The sequence below is a fragment of the Gallus gallus genome, chromosome 4, assembly GCF_016699485.2.
Source record: "Gallus gallus isolate bGalGal1 chromosome 4, bGalGal1.mat.broiler.GRCg7b, whole genome shotgun sequence".
Lineage (NCBI taxonomy): Eukaryota > Metazoa > Chordata > Aves > Galliformes > Phasianidae > Gallus > Gallus gallus.
The window spans coordinates 86,331,398-86,345,318 of NC_052535.1; positions in this window are offsets into that span (position 1 = coordinate 86,331,398).

Genomic DNA, 13,921 nt, shown 5'->3' on the forward strand with positions numbered 1-13,921 from the left:
CATTGAGAGTGAACACACACAACAATAAAAATCCATAAGGAATAAGTCTGATTAATAATACTGGATATCTTCTGGACATTCTGAGAGGTGAATTTTATCCAGTTTAAGGAGGGTAATGCAGAATGAGCTGCTGTTTTCAGAGAGTTTGCATTAACGTTTGCTGTTAAGCCTGACACAAGGTGATAATGCATTAGTGATGGTTTTGGACTCAATCATTTTAGTGATGTTGTTTTTATCTACAACTATCACCACAGCAATCCAGCAGTAGATTCTAGAAACAGTGAATTTGTTTAGCTAGAATATAGTCTATTGATGTAGTCAAAATATATTTTAATTATCGATTCCTTACTGTTAATGCCATACTAGAAGTAAGGATCTACCACTGACACCCAACACTGTGTAAAACAGAAGAGTTTATCTTGTGAGACTGGTTAGTAATAATGAAGGTATAACAGAGTTAATTGGTGAGTTAATTGTAATTTTTTTTTTAAAGTACCTTGATTTTCTTCTGTTAAAGAACTTAGGAAAGGTATTTTTTTTTCCTCCAGGACCACAAGTTAGAAATTTCCATAATTATCTCCTTCTTCAGCAATTTTTAAGTAATTATTTATTTCCTATATCTCAATCATGATAAACATCTAAAAGTCTCCAAAACCTATGTATAGTACAGTACTGAGCTATGTCCATTAAAAAAAATTGTGTTAGGTATTACAGCTGGCTACGGTGGACCATATAGTACCCCAAAGTTGTCACTTACAGCTGAATCAACTACTGTTATAAAGAACGCAAAAAAACAATTCCTTTTCATGGATGACAGTCATCACTTCAATTTTTGTCCAGCATGGATTTCTTTCCATTACAGACTAGCAGTGCTTTTGCAAGAGCAGTAATTAAAAGGAAATATTGTATTAGAAGAATACTTAATTGTTACAGAACCAGTCAGTAGATCAAAGACAAAATAAGTTCCTTTCTTTTAATTAAGGAGATGTGCAAGCCTTACAACTCCCTAATAATGTTCCAGAATCAGAAACTCTCCATTAAATGTTTTTAAATCTTAAATGCACTTGGACCAAAAGTGACTTGGGGCCTGCAGGAATTATTAGGCACCTAAGCTAGAAAAGCCTGCTCAGGAAACTCTGTGCCAGAAAGCCTTGTTATTCTTTCAGGTCATGAAACCTGTAGAAATAATAACACTTGCAAGGCATGTGCAGCTGTGAATTGTCCTTCCCAGAGCAGACAGCACCAGTATAAGGCAGGCTGCACTGCACAGATTCTCAAACCAACAGAGACTGAACTGATCCAGGATCTTAAAAACCACATTTACTACTCTCTTTTGAAAAGGGCATCACTTTCCTATCTTTGGGTTCAGCAACCACATTGCTGCAGCTGTCCAAAACTGGGCTGATGTTACTCAAATGTTTGTGCACCAGGACACATTTTACAGCATACATGTGCAGAATCTTTTCAAACACTGTGCAAAATATCTTCCTGTATACTCAGTAAGGCATCCAGGATTTCATTGTGTTGGCCAGACATTCAGCAATTGGATGTTTCAATACACACATTTTAGGCGTCAAAGTCTTTTACTAAATTCAGGTCTGAGTAATTAATTGCACCAAAAGTTTAATATGAAACTAGTTCTTTAGCTATTGTATATACTCTTCATTCAAGTGCAAATCACTGCCTTCACTTTATCCATTCTATAAAGCAGGGAAAACATTACTTATTCAAGCTTTAAGCAAAAATGCAAATTCAAGAACATCACTTAGAGAGCTTCCCGGCCCTAGGACTTGTTTGCTTTATAATGAACTCTTACTTCAAATAAAACTTTTCATTTAGAATACACTGAAGCCACATTTTCTTATCTAAAATTATATTATTTTTCATTAAAAATATAGACCAAAACAGGAAGAGCCTTGACCGAAGCTTTTTAAGAATTCCAGGAAAGAGTTTTAGAACATATTTTAAATGAACAGTTGAGAAGTTTGGGTTTCTTCTTCTGATTTATTTGATATCTGTGCGCCTACTTCACCATGAGAGTGATACATTATAAGCATTGATACGCAGTGATATATTATAAGCATTAAATATTAAATAACTATCACCAACAGTGTGGTATGGGCATTATTCTTAGTTTCAACACTTCTTGGAAGAAACCAACTTGATGTTGTTTCATTTGTAAAACTCACATGAATAAATAGTCTGAGAAGCATTTAATTAGTGGAATATACAGGAAAGTGTCTGAACACTTCTAACAAGGAAAATGGAATAACAGTAACAATTTAAATCCGATTGATATTATCACACCAGTCTTGTTTTGGAACTAATTGAAAGCAAGTTTTATTCAGAATTATCTGAAATCCCAATTTCATGAAAACAGATGAATCAACAAGATGACTGCAAGGTGGTTCGGGATTTTTCTTTTAAGTTTCTGAGCATCCAGAGGCTTTTATAAATTGCCTTCTAAAACCATATATTCTTTCTACTTCAAAACATATTAGTTGTCAGATATGCTAACTAATCCCATCTCCCACCATTATTAATGCAACTTGCTACTGTTCAGATGTTCCGTAAGTTAAATGAAATATATTCTCCACACATGGGTAAAGGTAAAAAGCTACTGTACAAGTCAGTCCTAAAATATATGTCCGTTTTCCAGAACTCCTAGCTAACAGATCTGGTACTGCGACCTATGAGACTGCCTGAGACCAGTAAGAGAAAGTAGGTTGACTCAAATAAAAACAAGTAAACAGGCTAGCCATAAATGTATGACTCGAACAGTTGCCACTTTAACTTTGTAATAGTATGCTAAATTGCATGTGGATAACATGCCAGTTCAGCAGGTTGGCATCATGGGATCTTCAATGTCCTGTTGCAACAAATTTCTGTTTCAGAAGGCACACCAGAGAGATAAACTGGTGAAACTGCCCACCATTTATCTGTTGCACAAACCTACACATCCATCATTTTTCTCCTTTCTCTGATCACAACAGTATCACAAAATAGTAGTGGCAGGTATTCCAGTTCTGTGGTGAGGTAATTTAATTGCCTCCTTGTATGTATGTCAGTTTGGTTGTTCTAGATCAAGACATTGAGTTTATAGAATCATAGAATGGCTTGGGTTGGAAGGGACCCCAGGGATGCTCAGGTTCCAACCCCCTGCCACAGGCAGGGCCACCAACCTCCAGAAGTTAGTCTGCAAGCGATTTTACTGCTTACACAGTTCTGATATCTTACCCATGGCACGGATCAGAAATTATAAAAGTCTTCCCTCACCCTGCTTGTTTTCATACTTGGAATTTCCCATTGTAGCTCAATGGGCTGTCCTTGTCTCTTCACATCTATCCAAGACCACATAACACTTTAGAAGAATTTTGGAGGTTAGGCCTGTCCTATATTGTTGGGTCAATGCAGTCCTCTGCTTCCTCCCAGAAAATATAGTAATTAGACAAATCAGAGATAGTGATTGCTGTTGAGGAAGACTGCTTTAAATTTTATTTTAGAAGCTCAGGACAGAATTAAAACCAAAACCCTTATGTTTTATCTACCATATACCATATAAACAACTCCACAAAACAAGATACCCGAAAGGAGCAAAGAAGAAATTTAAATAAATAAATAAAAGACGATGGAAAGAATTTAAGATGAGGAAGATAATAAACAATACATTCATATTACGAGGCATAGTTAAAGAACTATATTGAAATATCACTGCAATATTATTTTCAGCATAACCGTAGACACATATCGTTTAAAAGTTCGATGTCTAAAAGTCACAAGTTCAAAAGGTGTCCCAAAGAATTAAGCAACCGTGGGTCTCATCGTTACATGACTTAGAAAGTACCTAAAGGAAAGGAAGAGCCTTATCAGTCAGGGGCCTTCTATCTCTCATCTTTTCTATTGTTGAAGTCTTGGAAATAACTACAAGAACCCCTTAGAAATAGAAGGTTTTCTGCCCTTCTCACCTCTTCCTTCTTCAAACAGTTGTGTGAATCTTAAAATATGAATAAAAACCCATGGGGCCAATTTTTCAAAACGAAGAGGCTGAGTTCCACCTCTTGACTTTGCTAAGTCAGAGTTCAATGAGATTCTTCTGAGGAAAAGCAATCCTGCTCTCACATGTGGATCGTATGTATCATGGCGACCAGAGAAACAGTCATCCAAGAAATGCTTTATTCTGAGCCTTTCAGAAGTGCAAAAAGTCAAGTCTATATGGTTTAATCTACCATGATAATGTTATATTCAGCTAAGGATACCCATCTTATTGTAGATGATCTGTACAGCAATCTTCTACTTAACTAGCTGTAGATTTCTACAGAAATAAGTCCATTAATGCCACTGATTTCACATGAGTACTTTGGAACAGTATGTAACTGCTAGCTTAATTTTTCTTTACCATCACTTATATTGAGGTTATGTCCATATTCATCCTGTTGAAGTTAGTGCAGTGGTTCTTCAGATCTTGGACTTTTTGTATACATAAAGGTGGCAACTTGATCCAGACCTCTGTCAGATTACCATTGCTAATCCATGCTACCCAAATTAACTTCCCTTTCTTTTTTTTTTTTCCCCGTATTACTTTTCATTACTTCAGCCAATAAACTGTACTTTTAGCCAGACTGAATTTGTGATACAGCATATTACCTTTATGTTCTAAAAATACATTAAAATTTATAGTAAAATAAAAGTTCACTTACGTGGTTAAAAAAAAAATCCATGTTAGTTTTAGGTTCTCATATCCTCAACAATTAGGATATCATTGTGGGTTTTTTTTTGTTTGTTTGTTTGTTTTGTTGTATTCCTGTGTTTTTGAGGCACACCTATTATGGAACACCCATTATGTGTCTTTTAATTAAGGTTTTTAAGAATTAAATTTGAAATTCCATTTCTTGAAAAGAAATACGAAGCACATCTATGAAATTTTCCTCCACTTTTGAAGAGTGTGCAAATTAATTACAGTTTTTCCATGAATGGAAGAAGAATGTGTTTAAAGTACTTGAATGTTCCAGTGTTTGTTATCTTGCCAACCATATCCTTTACTGCCTCAAAAGGGGTGGCTAGAAGGGCAAGAGAGGTAATTGTACCCCTCTGTTCTACCTTTGTGAGGCCCCACTTGCAGTGCAGCTTTCAAGGCCCTCAGCACCAGAAGGACATGGAGCTGCTGGAGCTAGTCCAGAAGAGGGCCATGAAGTTGATCAGAGGGCTGGAACACCTATCCTACAAAAGAAAGGCTGAGGAAGTTGGGCTTGCTTAGATTGGAGAAGAGAGGGCTCTGGAGAGGCCTCACTGGATCTTCCCAGTACCTAAAGCAGCCTACGGGAAAGCTGGAGAGGGACTGTTTGTCAGGGAGTATAGTTATAAGAAAATAGGTAATAGCTTTGTAAAAGGGGAGGTTTAGATTAGATCTTCAGAAGAAATTCTTTTGCAAGCAGGTGCTGAGGCACTGGAACAGGTTGCACAGAGAAGTAGCGAATGTTCCATTCCTACAAGTGTCCAAGTACAGACAGGGGCTTTGAACAACCTATTCTAGTGGAAGGTGTCCCTGCCTATGGCAGAAGGGCTGGAACTAGATAATCTTTAAGGTCCTCTCCAACACAAATCATTCTATGATTCTATGATTAATGCCTTAAATTTTTCCTAAAGGCCCTCACTCTCTGCTACAGAGAAGTCAGCAATTGTTTATCTGAGAAACATGAGCTACCTCAATTGCTTAATTGAATATTAATCACTCACAATTAGACTGTTTTCATTCATTAAAATTCCATATAATTTGAAAGCAATCACCACCCTTGCTTCCCCAAGTAGCATATGTACAAATATTCATCTCAGTCTCTCTGCTTCAAGAGCATGTGTAAACCTTTCCACTATTTTGGTCAGATTAAGTTCTAGCTGGGGCTTTGGATTTTTTTTTTAATTTTCTCTCTACATATCCTAGCAATATCCTTGTATTCTTCTTGAGTTGCTTGCCCCTTCTTCCAAAGGTGGTTAAATCTTTTTTTTTTTTTTTTCCCCAAATCAGAGTCTCAGAAAAATCTCCCTGTTTAGCCAGGCCCGTCTTCCCTGCCAGCTCATCTCATGGCACCCCAGGACAATCGGCTGCTGCACCTTTAGAATTTCCTTCTTGAAGAATGTACAGACTTCCAGGACCTTTTTGCCCTTCAGGATGGTCTTAGAAATCAATAAGTATTGTCATTTAGGTACATGACTTACCCCCATCTATCTCAAAGTTTTATATCATCTTTAATACAGTATAAATCCTAATCCCTTACAACAAATTCAGTTAAGAAAGGATAAGGTTAACAACATTAAACTGATCAGGAATAGAGATGACTGACAACAGGGTATTGATCAGGAGTTTAGACTCTTGCAATCCATTATCTGTGAAACTGGTAATTTACCTTCTTGGCTGATGAAAAAATTGCTGTCTATGGATTGCTGAAGTCTTTAAAAAATACATGCTTTCACTAATTCTGGAAATGTAGCACCAAATACATATGCATTTATTTAATTACTCAGTACACTCAGCCTTTTCTTACGCAAAGAGGAAGAAATATTGTTGTCCATTACAGTATATCCTGTTGATATTTTAGTGATGTCAGAAGAGGTATTAGCAGGGCAAATATGTAGCTATGGAGGTAGATGTGGAATGTGCAACAGCAGTGATTACAGATTCCTTTAATGTGTGTTTTCTGAGATTATTGAGAAATCTGGGGAGAAAGCTGAAATGGACAAGGGGAAACTGATTAGAGGAAACTGAACTTGAAAGGTTGAAAATCTGATTTTGAAATTCTGATCACATCAGATTTCCAGCAGGATTCTCAAAAGACTGCAAAAAGTCAGATAAAGAGACTTTTCACAATGGATAGATAAAATTATCTAGGTAGGACTATGCAAAAGTGAATTTCTTATTAGTAGGTTGGCCAGACTTTGCTGGTATTTGCACTCTTGAGTGAATTAAATTTAAAACTTGCCCGTTCTCATGGGAAGCAGAAAAGTTGACATCTGCATTTTCTGCTGAATTCAGTATAACAAAACTTATAAATTGATCAGGTGTCACTGAAGTCATTAAAGGCCACATTTCAGCCACATCAGAGAGAGAGTGGCTGATCTAGTTCCTCACTTAACCTTCTCTTCTTAAGCTATTCTTAGAATTTGTTGTCTTTTCTTTTTTTTCCCATCTCTTTCCAGATAGTTGATTCTTCCCATTCCAGCAGAAGAGGCCTGGTCAGACATTATTCTCATTGTTCTTTTTTTTTTTTTTTTTTTTTTTTTGCCCAACAATTTAAAAAAGTACATTTTTCTCCTTCTCACATCCTACTTTTTACTTGATCTAATTCGGTTTCACTTTTTGTGCCAATAACAACAACTTCATCCCTGTATTGAAAGTAGAGTTTTTCATACCAGATCAAATTTACCATAGGTGTGTAAATTTGTGCAGCTTCACTGATCCAAGGAGCTTGATCCATTATACTATCAGAGTCTGTCAGAGCACATCAGATTAGAAGCAAAATATACAGTGGTGAGTTTGCCCTCATATAGAGTCTGCTGTCTGAGAGTCTCAAGGTTATAAAACAATTTATGGTCTGTTAGTTCCAGGGACTGGCTGAAGATTCAGCTTCAGTTTTGAAAAAGACCATTAATTTTCCTAGCCATTGATTTTCCTAAAAATTTGGAAGACAGTTGAGGGAGAATATGCAGAGAAGAGAATTTACTGCCTTTTTATCACCGTGTAAGATAGCACCCATGTCTGTGCAATATGAAGTAGTAGTGGCCATTCCACTCCCTACTGCCTAAAATCTTCAGAAGAAATTCCTGAATGATACAGATAATTCAGTAGGACTTCACTGAAAAGATGGAAATGAGAATTATCCCACGTATCACTTTAATTCATAGAAATTTAGCCACCTCAGTCATATTCAGCTGCTCCCTAACTCTGTATACAATGGCATTACTGTGCCGGGAAAGCTTCATGGCCTGAAAACTTCCACTGATGTGCATTGATAGTCTTACATTTTAGAGCTCATTTGAGTTGCTTCCTGGTTTTGTTTGAAAGCATCCCTGTTTTGGCAAGTATTAACATAGAAAGTTGCTGTAGAATGGTTCTCAGATCTTACTCCTACTTATTCTAGAGCAAAACCTTGAACATTAGCCTCAATACATAGCTGTTCACCTAAGAAAGCTACAGCTGAGTGACTCATGAAAGGTGTCGAAATTGTATAGCAGAAGCTGATTCACATCTACTGTGGCCAATACATCTGCCTTCACAGTTAATTATACTGCCAAGTGAGGCTCTTCAGTTCACAATGAACAGATTGGAAGGGGTGGGTCACAGGGGGGAGACATTCTGACAACAAACCTCTTTGAAATGCAGACACTGAAAACAGGTGAATGCGCAGAATGAGGTACATGTGATGTTTTGAGAGCCTCCATCTATCAGGCAGGAGAAAGGAGATGGTGAAGCATAACTGCAGATTTGTAAAATTACCATCTTTTTGAGTCTTAAATGAAATAGGCATTTTCAGGTATCTTTGGTAAGTTGATCCCTTTGCACGTCCTAAACAGCCAGTTAGGAAGATAATTTTTTTCTAATTCTGGGGAGCTGATAAAGTGGAATGAGCTAAATATTTTATTGGTTTAACTTCTTCACTGATGCTATAATTAAGGGATGGAATGGTCTCCTGATACTGTGGGTTTTGATGAGATAACCAGTGAACTTGATCACTCGTGTTGGATGGCTTTGTTGTAGAATTAACTAGTGGGTGAACTTCGGGGAACACAGTTAATTCTTATTCTTTTCACCTTTTGAAACTGCTACATATGAATCAAAGCACTTGAGATCAAACATTCATATAAGATAGAAAAATGTTGGATGCTCAGATTTCAAAAGGAATTTTTATGTTGTCAGATTTATAGTCTATTTCAGTTACTTACTATGATTAAAGATACTTGTACCTATCCAGGCTACGCATCACAGCATGCTGGAATGTATATACTTTCTCTTTACCTATAGCTGCTGAGAACCTCTCCTGTAATCAAAATTCCATATGCAATGTTGGTTTTAGCCCCATTACTTCACTTCTCTCTGTTGTTACATTTGTCTCACATGATCTCATGTGCTTCTGTCTCATTTTCACGAATCTAAATAAAATAGATGCCAAATTCTGTCAGTGGCTAGTTACGTTTGTCTTGGAATTACCTATATGTATAGCCTTAAAGATTTACACATCTTCCTGTTTTATACCATAGCCTCACTCCTCATCACAACACAATCTACCATCAGCCTTGTACAGCTCATAGAAAGGAAAAGAAAAATCTACTTCTGTATATTATGGCACAGAATTATGGGGTCAAACTTGGCCTCAAGATTTTGTAATAAACTAGGTGGAAGTGGTATTTCAGATGGCAGAAGCCAACATTGCATTGTGGAAGGCAGTATTATTGCAATAGTAGCAACTTCAGGAGGAACTTTCCAACTAGATGATTCTATCCAGGGGTTTGGTTTGCCTACAGTCCAAGTGGGGTCACATTTGTAAAGTCCACCAAAAACAGGAAGATAGAAACAACAACAAAAATTGCCTGTACAGTCCTGCATATTTAGACCTCCGTAATAAATGCCACTCAGATCATTTATAAGTATCTCAGAGCTCTAATACTGTACATCTAAAAGCCCATAATTATTTATTAAACACAGCAGATTCATCTATTCAGATTACATGGAGGGGGATTACTTTGTACCTTCAAGTGTCATTTGTCCTCTTAAACCAAGGATACTTGCTTCTACTAAATAGCTTGCTTTCAAATGTTTAAACTGAGAGAACCAGACTGACAACCCCAGAAGGTGGCAGCAGCAGTTTTGCTTAACAGCTTGTAACATCAACTGTTCATAATCATTCAGTGCAGCTCTATTCATGCTGAAAGAGTCTTCTTTTGTATTCTTGCTCATTAATTTGATTGATTGGCTATGGTCACATGGCTTCTTCCACTCAAGAATAAGTTGGAAACCTTTCCTTACCTAAATACTTATATTTGGTATCCTGTTTATAGGATTTTTTTTTTCCTCTGAAATGTGTCCTGCAGTGAAAGCATCCAGATACGACACAACAAGATGATATCCACCACTTTAAGTGTGGACACCAGACTCATGCCAGCAATGAAAACAGATGGAAATAACTAGAGTCCTCAAAGCTGCCTGACATACTGCTCATTTCTTCCTATTTCAGATAAATTCCATCACAGATGGGAGGAACTGTAAAAGACATGCATAGAGCCTAGGCAGTGATGCCCCATTTCCATTTGGTCCAGTACAACATGCACTATCATACAGGGCATTCACTTCTTCAAAGAGCCAACAGAAGAGCAGTCTGAAAGCATCTTCTCCACCAATGGCATGGTTGCTAAGGGTCATAGAATCATAGAATTCTTAGGAGTTGGAAGGGACATCTGAAGGCCATCTAGTCCAACTCCCTTGCAATGAACCAAGGCAGCACAGCTAGATCAGGTTGCCCTGGGCCTCATCTAGCCTCACCTTGAAAGTCTCCAGGGATGGGGCAACAACCACATCATTGGGCAACCTTTTTCACTGTAAAAGACCTCAGATGATGAGCAGCAAATATCGGTAAACAACTCTGGTCCTGAAAGAGGCCTTTCTGCAGACTCACTGCCTTCACAAAATGCAGTTGATTTGGCTCTTACTAGCTTAAATCATGCATTTAAATTGACCCTGCATGTATATTTCTGTATGAATTTCCAATAAATAAAACTTCTCCATGGCATTCCCACAAACTTATTTAATCAAGACATAAAATGAACAGCACTTCTCACCTCAACTAAAATTTCTCTTTGTCTTTAATGATTGTATAAACACAAATGCTTACAACATTTCAAGTAGACACTTTTGCATATTGGAAGATAATGACAAATTTCAGTTACTTAGTCATGGCTGCAAACAGATTTTTAAGTAGAAGAAGATTATAAAGCTTTTATTTCTTTTTTATTTCTCTTGCTTTTTATTTGTTTGCACAGAATTTGAGCTATGCAGTTAAACGTACCATGGATTTATTCTTTATTGGAACTGATGAAGAATAGTATACTACCATTTAAGATGCAGAAAATGAGGTTTATTTTTTCCCAAAGAATGGATTTTAATAAAAATAGCTTTATTTTCCATGCTATCAAAACCCAGCTATATTTTAGTTAAAATAAATACGCAAATAGCTGAAGGAATTGAGATGTTATGCCAATATTGTCTGCTATTAAAATCAAACTATCAGTTAGAATTTAAAGGATTCAATAAATGTAATGTGTGGTGCAGAGAGAATTGTCCTTTTCTGTTGCAAAATCAAATACAGAAAAACACCAAGACTTTGACTGACAAAGAACTGCAGAAGATAACTCAAGAGTCTAAACTGATCTAATTTGTATCTTATTCACACTTCTGGTGGCAGTCCGATCCTAATGTTACATGTGAATCATCCCTGTCTTAAAACAGAATTACAAAAGAAAATTTAATCTAATGACCTTTTCTAATGGTCCTTCTCAACCCAGACCATTCTACGATTCTATGACCAAGACTTTTTGCATTTATTGACTTGAACACTAAATATATAAATGTTCTACTTAACATGACACTGGAATGGAAGCTGCCCACTGAGAACTTTTCCAGAATTTTGTGGTAATACTATTTTTCTTTCAATATATATATTTCTTATCTTACTGTTAAGGTATTAGAATACAAATATTTGGACTGTTGCCTGAGGAATTTGTCAGAATATTTGACATATCTGTAACATGCTTTTAACTTCTTTGGGAGTATTCAGGAAGAAAGGCTTGAAAGACACATCCTATTGCACAGACATAGGGAATCATGAAAGAAATGCCACCAACAAGATTAGATGTATAAAATAAGATCAAACTCAATAAAATATTCAGAGGAAGATTTAGAAGCATTTTAAGAGAGTGTGTAAATTAAAACTTATTTAAATAGATTTGTGTTCTAAAGAGAAGGTGAAACTACTAATCTATTTCAACAAATGTACTACCAATTGATATGAAAAGCTTAATCCTTAGAGAACATGAACTGGTAGATTTCCAGTGAAAGCAGTCCATGGAGTACAGCAGCCAACATATCACCTACGGATCTAGCCAGAGATATTTAAACCCAAACTGTAGTTTCTGATTGTTTTAGTGTGCTTTGAATGCCCTTGATTTATTCAAGTAAACTTTGCTCTGGCAAATATCATGAATATATTAGCCTCTCTTCTGCATGTTCTTTAAGAGCATGATATTCAGTTGTTTCCATCTATCTCTGTATTTTGTAGTCTTCTGATCATCGAAAGGTAAAAGATTTTATGATTCTTACAAGAAATGCTGATTTCTTCATCACATTATGATGATTACTTTTTCTTCCTGGAGTTGACTTTCTCACCTGCTTTACTCCTGGTCTGGAACTTCACTGGGGTTTAGTGAATCTATAAAATAATTACTAACTGATGTAAGATCAATTCTACTATTTTCCCAAAGAATATAGACTGAAATTCATCATATACAATCAACTGAAAAAAAAAAAACAAAAAAATCACACCTACTTTACTAGTGTCTGTCTTATTCTTTCACCCTCCTATTTCTGCCTGACACCATTATTGATTGTGCTCATGATCTGACCACAGCTGATCTTACTAGAGAAGGATAGAGTGAAAAAAAAAGAACTATTTTCACCTTTTGAATGCTGTCCTACTCTTTTACTGAATCATGTACCAGTCTTTTGCAAAATTTTCCTCTTATTGTTTTCAAGATTAGTATTCAGATTGTACACTGAGCCATCTGAATGTAAATAAACTCATACAAGATATGAGTGATAATTCCCATTCTACTTACTGTAGATCAAGTCAGTATAGTTTGAGGAGTATATTTGCTTGCCCATGAAATGCCATATAATACCCACACGACATCCAGTTGTTGCTCCAGAAATGCACAACTCTGAACAACTAAATATTAGTCTTGCAGTCTGAGTTGAATCGTACTGTTTTGAATCTCAGAAAAATATATAAATCACATACCAAGTAGGAAATTAAAAGAAGTGATAAACTTAATAGTTCAGTTTACAAAATTACAGTACATCTTGACCTCTATGTTTTATTGTTACCTTACTAATCACCTCTTTTCCATAATTCTGCTACCCCTTAGCTGAATTTTCAGTTATTAATATATGATTTGGATCAAAGGCAGTGCTATCTGAATAAGATATTATCTGGTTACTACATGCAGATATACACCAGGTAAAAAACAAATAAAAATTCAAGCATTTCCAATCTATGTTTTAGCACCACAGTCTAAAAATACCCATTGCTTTACAGAATTTTAGGGAATTTTTGCCAAATGGTAACAACAGATAACGTAGTAACAAATTTAGCAAGCAGAGGATCTCCCTGAGCGTATATCCATGTATTACTGGAGACACTGGTGAACTGCAGTTCAGAAAGGTAGAAGAGAACTCTCAAAGATTAAAACATCTCGAAAAGTCTTGTTTGAGAGAAATCACAACCTTTGATAGAGAATAGAAGCAGATGAACTCTTAAACGTTTATTTTAAAAATTATTTAAAGTATAGGTAAGGGAGAGATCAATTTCCTATTGTAGTAAAATTTACATGACAGATTATTATTAGAAAGCAATGTACTATAGAATTTTTGAATCTCGTTAGTGTCTTCACTGTATGTAGAAGTCTACCTTTCCAGTCACAATACTGTCTAGGGAAAGGATGGCTTGAGAGTAGGTCCTTCAGGAAAGGATCTAGGGATGTTATATCACAGCAGGTGCAGCATAAGGCAGCAGTGCATGCTTGGCAGCCAAGAAAGTCAACCAGATTTTGAGGTGTATTAAATACACCATGGTCAGGTGCTCAAAGAAGGTGATTCTCCAATTAT